Source organism: Etheostoma cragini, chromosome 20 (genome assembly GCF_013103735.1).
Source record: "Etheostoma cragini isolate CJK2018 chromosome 20, CSU_Ecrag_1.0, whole genome shotgun sequence".
NCBI lineage: Eukaryota > Metazoa > Chordata > Actinopteri > Perciformes > Percidae > Etheostoma > Etheostoma cragini.
In genome coordinates this window covers 22900642-22906917 of record NC_048426.1, presented here as the reverse complement: position 1 = coordinate 22906917, position 6276 = coordinate 22900642, and positions in this window count along the sequence as shown.

Sequence of the window (6276 nt, the reverse complement as noted above, 5' to 3'; positions counted from 1 at the left end):
ACTGGCTAGTAGTCCTACCTAGGTACTGAGCATGTGCCACTCCCAACAAAGATGGAAAAAAAATGTTTCGATCTGTAGCTAAAACAGAGAGCTCAACACACAGGGTGAAACAGGACGTGTTTTTTGAAAATTAAACCATGTAAACCTATCTGATTTAACCTCTAAATAGAATTATGAACCTGAAAAAGAGCTTAATATGAGCACTTTAACTGACAACACAGTCAAAAACCATCTCTGAAAGCGTGTATCTGTCACAGATTTGCCAGTTATAAACTCTTTGACCAACAGGTGGTGTTGTGAGCGAAATGAAGCCTCGAGCCTTTTGGGAACCAATTTTCTGGAAAGCTTCAAAACTTCATGAGGCTTCATGTCGCCATCACTAGTAATCAGGTCCTTTTCCTAATGGAAACTCTTTCAGTCGTGAGAAAACGCTGTCGTAAACCACTCCTATCCTCTCTGTTGTGATGCAGTTTCTTTGTTTCCCACAGTGGGGCACTCACTCCTAAGACTTGAAACCAATAGCAACCCCTGTCTCATAAGATGCAGTGTGATAGAAATCTGTGGACAAATGTACCAGGGAAGTAATTTGGTTTAATTTGTTAGTGAAGCTACATTTTTACTGCTAAATATACAAAAACCAACCATCAACCCTAAACTCAGTTAATTAATAAAACTCATAATACAATAATAAACTTGTCAATTCTCATCATAAAATAAAACTAAATATTGACCCTCATGCAGGCAAGCATGTCTTACAGCAGCAAAATGAAGTATAACAAAAGATTGGCAACTTTAAATAATTAGATTGTTGTTTTTGCTATTATACAAAATTTGTAATGAGACTTTGAAAAACCAAAATAGACCTAGACCTACAAGTGCATTGATACACAATCACAAGTAAGTGACAAAATGATTGATTTTTTTAAATTAAAAAAAATACAATTACAGGGTTTTCTTGCATTGAAGACATTTTGGCGCCCCCTATCCAAAGAAGTTTTAGCCAGCCTCAAATGAAAATCACCTGCACCGAAATTACAAGAATTGAGAATAAAAATAGCAAGTGAAATCCTCTCTAAATGGGATTAAGAGCAATTTGCCAAACATCCTTGGAACGAGCAGTACGTGCTTGCGTGCCACCGATAATTTACCTAAAACGGGAGAATTTGTCCACCTTCGGTAGTTGTACCGAGCATTATTCACCGAGACCTTTGAGCCTCCTCAATGTCACGCGCAGCAGGAAACGGCTCTCCTGTGGCTCCTTTCAGAGACATCACATGGGTTCATGTTATTTTTAAAGGCTGTGTAATGCAGCAGGTGCACAGCAGCACCACATGCTAACCTCGCCCACACACACACACACACACACACACACACACACACACACACACACACACACCTGTATTCCACGTATTCTTTGCTGTATGCATCCCATTCATTGCTAATGTAAAAGCGCTGCACAGGCGAGTGATGAAGGTAGATTGCAGGACAGAGTTCATCCCGTTGAAAACACCAGACGGGGGAAACATGTCGTGTCCCAGGAGAACTACTAACCGAACAAACTACTACTTTTTTAATTTTTATTTTAACTAGCCGTTTCGGTGCCACAAATGGCGGTAACTTGTCGTTGGCTGAATTTAACTGCATCAGCCTCTGAAACGACCCTAATCTTTTCTGCGCTTGATATAAGTGTGAATACCGCTAAACTTAACTGTCATGAACATGTGACCAGTTATCATGTAGCGGACGCCGCTTTTTGCCACAGCTGATGAATTATCTTCCAGTGGATTGATGCCCGCCACGGTGGACAGAACTGCGGCCATGGCAACGGTATGTTATCAAGAAAATAACAGACCGCAGGATGCCTTAGAATTCAACCAAGCAATGTAATAATGGAAAATAAAAGATAAAATAAGATGAAAATAGAATGCATAACACACACAACTAACTAAACACAAATAGATGTGTGTACTTTCCCTATAATTTGTACTAAATAGATATAAGGACCTTTAGATTACAGATGTTTCCAGGACATTCTGAGTAATTTATCAGAAATCACTATGTATTCTGTTGGTTAGTTAATGCAGGGCTGTAGTACTCGCGTCCGGTCTTGGACTCGAGTCCGGACTCAAGACCGTTTTTCTATGGTCTCAGACTCGCTAGTATTTGGACTCGGACTTGTCTCGGTCTCGGCCACTGGTCTTGCCCGACATGGCTTCTGGTCTGGACCGAGTCCAGGTGTCTTTATTATGTTGATAATAATATTGGAGGGAAAGTGAAACCCAAAAGTATTGTCTTGATACTGTCATGCATGAGACCTTTTTTCTGTCCTGGACTCGGTCTTGACTTGGACTCGACTAATCCTGGTCTTGGACTTGTCTTGGACTAAGGTGGTCTTGACTACAGCCTCGGTTTAATGGTTTGTATGACCGAGCTTAGTTAAGTACGTAGTAACTACAGTTGTCAAATAAATATACAAAGTGAAAGAATACTCGCTGAACTGTAGTGGGGAAAGTATCATGTGGAAATACCACTGTTGGTTATGAAATACTTCATAGGGTGATTACATGCAACGGTTTCAAGGCACCCAAAATTATTAAAATCTAGTTTACCCAGCACACCTGTTGGAGTAAGAGCCACCAGATGGCACCTGTGTGACATCACACCGTGCTGCGATTGGATCTGACTCTGTAAGATAAGATATCCTTTATTATTAGACTCAAAATCCATAAAATAAAATCTAAAAAATACAGATACACAAGACAGACACCAGTTAAACAAGACAGCTGTACCAGTAATCCCATAAGCTATGCAATGAACCTCGGGTCAATCAGTTGGGAAGTTGTCTATGAAGTTATGTTTATCTCTTTTTTTAACCCTTGCGTTGTCTTCTGTCTTCCTGCAACTTTGTATTTTTTCTGAGTTGAAATTTCAACATTTTGATGTTCTTTTCTAACCTTTTCTCGACGATTTGGTCAATTTTGTTTCAATTTTTGTCACTTTTTTTACTTTTATTGAAATTGTTTGTCAATTTTTTAAATTTTTTTTTAGCTTTTTCAGATGTTTTTTTAGTCCCTTTTTCTGATTCAAAAAAGTAGTTTTTTTGTCCCGTTTTCTGATTTTTTTGGGGTGTTTTTTTTTGGTCACTTTTCCCGATTTATTTGATGTTTTTTTGTCACTTTTTCAGATTTTTTTTTTTTGGTCACCTTTTCAGCGTTAACAGAAAGAATGTTTTTGTTGTTGTTGTTTTTCTCCAATATTTGTCACTTTTTTCAACATTCTTTTGTCATAGTTCTGATAAGGAAAGTTTTAGTAAACGGGTCAAATTTGACCCGAGACCAACAGGGGGGTTAATCTGTGGTGTAGCCGGTCTGGCAGTGGACACACAAACAGCATCACCGAGGTGCTGCCCGCTCGAATCAGATTCATGAGTCCGGTGTGGTTTCCAGTCGCGGTCTGACACAGTAAACAGTGCTGTGTTTGCATTTCAGCACCTCTGAAATCCATGCCACTGATGAACTATGACATGCATAAATACTGAGTAATTACTTTATTATGATTCAGTGAGGCCTGATTAAACAGGCAGCGGGGTGACAGCCGCCCCGTCCTCCATGTTTCCTTCTGACAGAAGCTGTTCTCTCATCTGAATGTGTGACAAAGCAGAGAGAATACAGGTCCTTCTGCTGGTCATCGGGAATTAAATAGGTTTTTGTTGTTGTAAAACAATGGCCTCGCTATAATGTGATCACGTCATTCAAAATGTTCCTCCAGAAAACACCAAGGCACAACGGGGAGAAGAACTACAAACTGAAATATCTGATAAAACATGGAACAAGGCTCCAATGGGGTGAATGGTACTCCTTCCTGTGCAAATCTTAATCAGATTTAATTTAAAGTCCTCCATCGTACTCACTAGAATAAAAACACATTGGCTCAGATATACCCAAACCCATGAAACAAGTGATGGGTGAAGGGCTGGGAAATAAAAAAAAAAAAGTTCATTATCAGTAAAATGTCAGTATGGATACCAATATCGTGACTTTGATACCGGTTCCTAACAATACTGAAAATAACAATACAGCACTCATATCTTTATTTGTTTTCCAGTGTCTTATAAATAAGAATTGAATTGAAGTGTTTGCTGTCATGGAAGCTGCACTGAGTGCCTTCTAGCTTTAGGCCCCGTTCACACATACGTACGTAAATAGATATTTAGACAAACGGAGAGATTTTCCTTCGTTTGTGCCCTTTGTTTACACGCAAACGGAGAATTTGTCTTTGAAAATGAGTCTTTTTAAAATCTCCGGCCAGAGAGGAGACTTTTGAAATCTTTGTTTGCACGTAAACTGAGACAAACGGAGGTTAAGGAAACCGAGGACGTGATTTGTTGCTGTTGTTGGCTAACGTGGGCTTGAGCTTCTCGTCACACTGCCACCTACAGGTTGGCATGCTCCTGACGGCGTTGACGGAACATGTACACGTGGACGTGTAACCTCAACCCTTTACTGAAAACTGACAGCTGTACTCCATTTTTTTTATTGAACAGAGAGGCTGAAATGTCCTCTTTTAAAAATATCCGCCAATGTGTAAATATACGTCTAATATACGTAATATATAAAATATATATACGTCTTAACCCTGGTGTTGTCTTCACTTCCTGGACCCTCTCCTATCCTTTGGGTCAAAGTGACCTGTGACTCATTTGGGATTTTAAAAACAATTCTGAAATAAAATTTGACTTTAGAATCTCTTACCAAATCTCAATTTCAAACAACTGAGATAACATATATGGTTACGGAATGCAGTCGGTCTCTAGCACACAATTAAAAATGGAAGTGGGGTTTGTTTTTTATCATAAGGTTAAAATTCATGTTAAAAAAACATAAGTGGTCATAAACAGAATAATTTACTTAAGTCAGGAATACATGTTTATCAAAGAAAATAAGAAAAGGCCGTTGATTTTCAGGTAGAAAAAATGTAACTTGTATCATTTTCCTTCTCGTAAAAACTTGAAATGGGTTAGTTTGCCCTGAATACCACACAAGGGTTAATGTCCATTTTGAAAGCTTTTCTCAGGGTCCGTACACACCGTGTCACTTTATGATGCCACTGTTAGGTGCTGTTGTGTTTTGTCTGTTTTTGGCTTTCTTTTTTGCTTGTGTGTGTGAGTGACGGGAGTGAAAGCACACACCTGAAGGGGATTCAGGTGTGTGTGTTGACGTCACTCCCACACCTGAAGCCGTTCAGCTGTAATCAGCGAGAAGCATTAAGTGGCCGTGCTGGGCCAGAGTTAGCACAGAGTGCCCTTGGGCCAGGCATCCAGCGTGTGTCACGGCTGCGTAGAAGCCGTGTGTTACTGCTTTGGATTGTTTTTGTTAAAGAAGTCGTATCTGGCGTTGCGGTTGTGTGAACGGCTGCTGTTTTTGTGTGTGAAACACATCTTCTTAACTCTCATCTTAACTTAATCTCTGTTTTCATTGGGTGACAATCAGTTTTTTTAGTTGGTTTGTGTTTCGTTTAACAGTAAATGATTTGTTATATCTTGAACTTTTGCTTTTTCCCCAGGTTGATTCAATTGGTTGACTTTACAAACACTTTAAAAGCAAACAAGTTCGCTCCAAAGTGCTTCCCAATGACAAAAACCTATGTATACAAGTATAATGCACATACATCCCGATTCCAGTTGAGGCACAAATTGAAAACTTTGAAAGCACAAAGAGAGAAAAAGAAAGTGTGTGTGTGTGTGTGTGTGTGTGTGTGTATAGATAGATAGATAGATAGATAGATAGCTTTATTTGTCACATATGCACAAGTACATAGCGAGATGATGCTTTTTGTGGAGCAAGCCTCGGGGCCGCAGCCATTTGAAGCGCCGCCCCACGCTCTCCGGAAAAGGATGCATGCAGGCAGCAACATGGTAAACAACACAAAACAACATAACAACAAGATGCACAGCACGACACACAGTTCATGTGGTCACATGAAGGATTTTTTTGAGGTGGCTTTGGAGGGAAAAGAACAAACAATAAAGTATTTGTGAGTATATACACAGTGGGGCTTGAATGTTTGGACCCCCCAGGTAAAAATGTGTATTAATGTACATAAAGAAGGCAAGAAAAGATGGAAAAAGCTCCAAAAGGCATCAAATGACAGATTAGACATTCGTATAATATGTCACAAAAAGTTAGATTTTATTCCTTCATATACACTGGATTTTTTATCATTTTACACAAAATGGCGTCTGCAAAGCTTTGGGCCCCCTGCAGATGTTCTAGCATG